The following is a 6,866-nucleotide window of genomic DNA, read 5'->3' as shown; positions in this document are numbered from 1 at the left end:
ACCGAGCAACAGATCATCTGACAAAACTTTCATTAGGAGAACCTTTGCAACCTCTTGTATTTACATCTACAAGAAAATGGGCTTTTTGCCACGGATTCCCGGTATTTTTAGCCACGGCCAAAACCCCTCGCCTGTGGACCGACAGCCATAGACCGTAGCTACTTGACCAAGGTCTGTGGCAAGTTTCTGCGAGCTTTAGCCACTGTTGTGCGACCAGTTCAAGCCGTGGCTGGTGCAACGGACTTCACCTTTGGATACTTGCGTGAATTTCTTCCACGGGATTTAAATCTTGTGAACCGTAGGAAAAAAGGTCCCAAGGAAAACTTGACTTTTCTTCTTCATACCAACAAAGGAAACTCCATCAACAATACTCAACACTTTGTCTCGCGAGAAGACTCGAATGACAGCCCGATTCAATGTTAAAAATCCTTGCGATTTGAGGTTAGATGACTGCTTTTGTTCTTCATCAAGGTAATTCTACAGATTCGTTTTGGGGTTTCACTTTTCTTGTTTGGTTCAACTTCTTATGAAGCTAGGTTTTCCCGAAACCCCAATTCATCAAAAGTGTAATTTTTCCTTAAAAAATCATAATTTATTGAGTATCTAGGGTTTTGAAATTGGAAATACGACTTTCAAAACCTTCACACCTGAATTTCTTCCATATTTTCAAAATACCTACTTACTTTTAGATAAAAAATAAATAATAGAAAAGTTAAGCTCATAAATTATGAGATATATGGCTTTTGAACAATTTTTATCTTTAGAAAAAAAAAATGTAGTGCGGTGATTAACTTGAGTTCGTGCACCCTTGAATGTTGGTAGCAGTGTGCTGGCTTGGTCAATTAGAATATGTATTCCCTCTTTCCTGTTCATGTGTCCCTCACACCCTTATTTTAGAACTGGATTAGATACTAGAATATAAAAGAAGAAGAAAAAAATATGTACTCATTGAGGTGATGAAATGGTCTCATGGGTACTCGACTTGGGTCTTTGTATAACTTGCATACTATATACTACAAATGGTTCAAGTAAGAGATTCTCTATAGGAAAAAAAAAAGGTTCAAGTAGGTGATCCAACTAGATTGCAAATAAACTTAAATTGTTAAGCTTTGAAATCTGGATCATCGTCTTGTATTCTTTGTTTGTTACTTTAAGTGTTCAATTTTATAAATTTAGTTTGTTTGATATATGTCAAAGGGGCAACAAGAGATATTTTCATTAAATTAGTAATATATACCTTTTCTGATGCACCCATTATGTATCAGGTTTCAAATATTTGATACAAATTGAGCCTTCACCTATAAAACATAGCATTCAAGATGAGCTTTAAGATACAAATTGTAAATACTATTCTAGATGAGCTTTAAGATACAAATTTAGAATACTAAGATTGCTCATTCTCGCATGAAGCACTTTGAGATGGTAGCTTTGCATCTATTCGGCCCATGCTTTTTAGTTCTCTTGTTTAGCTAACATGACTAGGTGTTGAAAATTTGAAAAGTTTAAATAATTGCAGTTATGATTTTGACTAAATTTTCTATTAATTTTCTATAATTCTTAGTGTAATTATATTTGCTTTGATTTCTGGTGTTACTGCCTTAGAGAAAATGCTCATGTGTAGATTTAAGGAGAATTCAACTTGTCGAATGGTTATTTTCATGAAGGATTCTAGACTTCTGGAAGGAGACCATACCCAGCTTGCTTTTGCTTGTAAGTTCGTTTAAATTCTATTGGCTATAAAATATTATGGTGATTGCATCTAGTACTCACAGTTGAATACCTTATGCATGTTAGAAGCTCGAGATTAAGATTTATATTTTTTCCAGCAACTAGCGAGATCCTCTTGAGGACACCGGGTTGTATAGTTGTGAATCGACATCTTAGATGAAGGTCAGTTCTTGATCACTATTATGAATAGCTTGTCTCTTATGTCTCTTATAGTTCTTGATCACCACTTCAAACTTATAAGATATGCTATGTCGTTTGATTAGATAACTGTAACATCGAACATTTGTGCATTCTTTTTGAAACTGAACATATGATATCGTTCAAGCCTTTTAGAGTTGTTACAAGTTTGAGATCAAGTCAGATGGCATGTGAAGTGTGGGCAAGGAATTCTTGGGCCTATAAATGAAATAAATTAATGGCAATTGATTATCATCTCTTGAGTACCCAAAGCTTGCTCATTTTAAAGATTTTATCCTTCTTGCTCATACAAAGCTTGCTCACTTGGATGCACATAATACTGGTAGACTAAACTTATTGTAAAAGTGTTATTTAGCTTGCGGTAAGGATCGTTAAGTATGCTGACCAACATTCTGAATCCGAGATGCTGTCAAATTTTTGGTTAAACATGTTTAGTTATCATCTTGTTCACATAGTTGATATGATTTTCATTTTTCTGTACCAGTCAAGGTTTCAAGTGTACATGAAATAATGTTGCTTTTTCTGATTAGTCAACTTTTGCTTTAACAACACAGTGCTGCTTACTGAGTTATTGCAAGACTTAAAAAGGAACAGGATGATGCGAGGTTGCTACTGGCTTAGGCAGAAAGACAGATACCTATGACTGCATTGCCTGCTGCTACAGCAAATGCTTTAGTGCTTAGTAATGGAAAAAGAGGTTCTTGCTAGTTGGCTTTGCACACGGTTAATTTGAGTTTATTTTACATGCCTTATGATTAAGTTCTATCTTGTTATGTGATCTAAAAGCCTACATGTATTTTAGCTTGCTGTGAGGAGTATTTTAAAAATTCTGGACATCAGGACAAATACTATCTACACTTAGTGGCCACTCTAAGAAGGTATTACATATTGGTTTGTCATGTCTTGTGATTTTTAAGGTTTGAGTTTTTTAGCTATTTAGTCAACAATTTATGAACATTGTACAGGTGAACAATGTCAAATTTGTTTCTAGAGACAAGTTTTTTGTCACAGCAGACAAGGTAACTCATACTTGTATCAGTAAATTTCTATTGCTTAACGTTAATATGCTGTTGGTACTTATTGCGTTTCTTGTTTTACATATTCAGTGTCTTAAAAAACGCACCAACCCCTTAATTGAGGCTCTCTAAATTTAGAAAAATGAGTAACAAAATGTCATACTTAGACATGTTTTGTTTCTTTCCTGATCAAAGTTTGTACGTAGCGTCGTTGATGAACCCTATTTCCTTTTACTAATCAGTCTTTGCGACAACTTCTTTGGAGACAACTAATCAGTCTTCACGTTATTTTCTTGGTATCTTGGATGTTATGATGATTTGGCATAGTCAAGACATCTACGTGTTTGTATTTGGCGTACTAATTAAGTTCTTATACTTTAGTGTTGAACTATGATAGGTTTCAGGATCTACATTGTAGCACTTGGAGAAGTTCACATGAGTTTATGATGGCGAAAGAACGAAGAAATCACTTTTGCCCAAGGGTTGTCTACCTGTTCTTCGAAGAATTCTTTCTTGTTTACATTATTGGTCTTTCATTTCATGATGAATGAGAACAAAAATGCGGTTTAGTCGTAAATATTTTTAGCATTAGTTAGGTTTTGATTGTATGATTTAATCAATGGAATTCTATCTTTGAGGATGATTGGAAATGGTGATTTTGAGGTGTAGGATGGTTATGGGAGTTTTGTTAGGTGATTGGTTCTGTTGATTGCGAGTGAACTGACCCAAGAATTAAAATATCAATATTTTTTCTTTTTAAAAAAAAGAACTTTGCCACGGTCTAAAACCGTCGCAAAAACATCATTTCCCACAGACCCAAACCGTAGGAAAAACTAACTTTTTCCCACGGTCATGACTGTGGGCAAATCATTCCCGACGCACAAAAAACCCACGGTCCTTCGACGGTTCAAAACCGTGGGAAAATTTTTTTCCCAGTTTTATTTTTCCCACGGTTTAAGATCGTGGCGTAAAACCTGTTTTCATGTAGTTTATGTAATAGATTAAGTTCTATAGTATAGTAAGATATAACTGAAATTTATGAGAGGTTATAATACAGATGGGGATCTGCAAAATCCTATCATCATTTCTAAAAGAAAAGATAATACCGAAGTCAGGTACTTAGGTCCTTAAAAGAACCAAATAAAACTTATTCGGTAACAACTGCAACTTTAGGTAGTAAGAACACATTTTTGTCCGGTAGGCTCATGTGAGTACTTGGAAGCACATAATTTATAATTTGTTGTCTTCTAGCATAAGAAAGAACCTTTTTTGTTTTGCTAAAGGGTGACTTTGTATTAAAAAGAAAAAAGATACAAAAGTAGCAAAAAGAAAAAGATTTACATTGTCTCCTGGGCTGTCTGGGACAACCCTCATTTTCTAACTAATTGAGAAACTTGTAGTAGGTTAACTCAGGGTTCTCAATCTGGGTTAGAAATGGTGGTCTGCCATTCCACCACTGTTTACATCCTCTGTTAAGGCCTAGGCCTTTGTTTGCGCAGTGATCAGTGACAAAGTTAACTTCGCGCCAAGAGCTTGTGATTCTCAACTCAATGTTACTGAGTTTAATTCTATCCCATGTTGCCCGTACTTTCCACAAAACATTGTCAGTTTGGAAGGCCTTAGCCGCTGCCGCAGAATCCGTGTCCACCCAGATGTGTATCCAACCTTGCTCGATAGCTTTCGTTATACCCTCCACTATAGCAATAGATTCAGCCTCATAATTCGTTGCCACTCCCAATCCTCCAATATATGTACCAATGACAGTACCATTATGATCTCGATACACTGCTGCCCATCCGGCATTGCCCGGATTCCCCCTTGACGCACCATTAGTGTTCACTTTTATGTACCCTGGAGGAGGAAGATACCAGTAGCACTCCAACATTCAAGGGGCACTCCTTGTTCTTGTTTCTAGCTAGAAATTGTGCAAAGTAGTGAGGTCCTTGGTCGTGTTATCCATATTCCCTTTGGACTGTTCGTATGCATATTTCATTGCCTTTGAGATACAAGGCACCATGCTATGAAACCTCCCACTTTTGACTTCATCGTACACCATTCTGTTGTGGAATTTCCAAATGCTGACCATCGCAGTGACTGCGCATGCTTTCCATATATCTTTGATTAATGGACTTCTATCCTGAAATCCTCCCATCAGATTGGACACTTGATTGATGCTTTTCCTTTCACAAAGCCAACTGGTAATCAGTTCCCACAACCTGCTAGAGAGTGGGCAAGTGAAGAATAGATGATTAAAATTTTCAGCATTGTTTTTACACATACAACACCTGGATGCCAGTTTGAACCCTCGATCTATTAGGCTTCCGTCATAGTAGATGCCTTTTTGTAGAATCTTCCACCCCAGTGCGGCTGTTCTTGGGTGTATTTGGGCAGTCCAGAGGAATTTGTGCCATGGTGGTGAGGGCCTTTTGTCTCTGATGGCTTCGCATGCAGATCTAACCATGAATTGGCCATTGGGAGTGTGTTTCCATACTCTCTTATCCTCCTGCTGTACCACTGGGTCTTGCAGCTGTGAAACCTCAATACCGACTCGACTGAGAATGTAAGTCATAGTGTGTGAGAAATTCCACCCAGTTGGATTGATGTACGTGCTCAAAGTGTTTGTAAGTGGCTTCCAAAAGGGGTTGTTTGCCATCAGTAGCTCACTCACACTCTTCTCTCCAGCACACCTATCCTTCCATAGATGTATGCCCTTTCCATTGCCAACGACCCATGTGGAGTGATCCTCAATGAGTTTTAAAGCTTCTTCCAGACCACTCTAGAGCGTAGAGGATTTATTCATGATTTCTCCAGCCCTATTAAAGTATTTCCCTCTCATGTATTTTGTCCCAGATGCCATCTTCGGTGAGGATGCCCCAAGCCAATTTCATCAACATGGACCTGTTGATGTCATTGAATCTCTTAAGCCCCAGCCCTCCCTCACACATAGGTTTGCATACCTTGTCCCATACCACCATAATCATCTTTCTGTCGGTAGCTTTTCCAGTCCAAAGGAAGTTTCTGATCATCTGTTCACTCTCTTTTCTTACTGCCAATGGCCATCTATAAATGGTCATGTTATGCACTGGGATACTATTCAACACATGCTTCACCAGCAGAATTCTTCCTTGAAAGGATAAACTCTTGCCAATCCAACTAGAGATTCTAGTTCTTATCTTATCCAACAGTGGAGTAAGCATAGCTTTCTTGACTCTTCCTTGGAATAGAGGTACGCCCAGATACTTTTCCGGCAATTCACCTTCCTTGATTTCCAATAGTTCCTCTATCTCTGTCTTTCTCTGTCAGTGCATCTTGCTTAGAAATATTGTGAACTTTTCCTTACTGATTCTCTGCCCCGATGTCTCTTGGTATCTGTCTAGGATTTCCAACAGATTGTTAAGAGTCCTCTTTTCAGCCTTACAGAACAAGAAGATGTCATCCGCATACATTAAATGTGTTGGGCTATTGTGTGTTGCATTATGTACCATCCTCTTCATTTTATTTTCCCTTTCCAGCTTGTGGATGCTCCTGCTTAGGCACTCCTCCGCAAAGGCAAATAGCAAGGGTGATAGTGGATCACCTTGCCTAAGACCCCTCTGAGCTTGAAATAGATCGATTGGGCCTCCATTGAACATGATTGAGAGAGAGTTATGAGTGATTGCCCCCTTAATTAATCCAGCCAATCCACTTTTCATTGAACCCAAACTGCTGCAGTACTCTCCATAAGAACTCCTATTGGAGTGTGTCAAAAGCTTGAGAGATGTCAAGCTTTATTTCTGTGTTGGATGAACCCACTTTGCTCCTCTGAGATGACCCCATGGCAATGCTACTCAATCCTGCAAGGACTTTAGTAACAATCTTATAACAGAAGTTAGACATACAAATGGGCCTAAATCTATTCACTTTATTTGCATTCTTGTCTTTGGA

General features: G+C 38.0%; 1 long non-coding RNA gene across 2 annotated transcripts; it reads left to right on the top strand.

The window, feature by feature from the left end:
• Positions 1–315: 315 nt before the first annotated feature.
• On the top strand, positions 316–3,610 carry LOC147510920 (uncharacterized). Of its 2 annotated transcripts, none has more exons than XR_015219112.1 (7): positions 316–471; positions 1,622–1,710; positions 1,827–1,890; positions 2,481–2,623; positions 2,729–2,804; positions 2,892–2,945; positions 3,340–3,610. It is a non-coding gene; the product is annotated as an uncharacterized LOC147510920 (long non-coding RNA). The 2 variants fall into 2 exon arrangements; XR_015219113.1 differs by having other exon boundaries at positions 331–471; positions 2,481–2,649.
• Positions 3,611–6,866: the final 3,256 nt, after the last annotated feature.

Source organism: Coptis chinensis, chromosome 3 (genome assembly GCF_015680905.1).
Source record: "Coptis chinensis isolate HL-2020 chromosome 3, ASM1568090v1, whole genome shotgun sequence".
In the NCBI taxonomy this organism is placed as follows: Eukaryota; Viridiplantae; Streptophyta; class Magnoliopsida; order Ranunculales; family Ranunculaceae; genus Coptis; species Coptis chinensis.
Note: the sequence above shows the minus strand (reverse complement) of the source record. Positions and strands in the feature narration are given on the sequence as shown.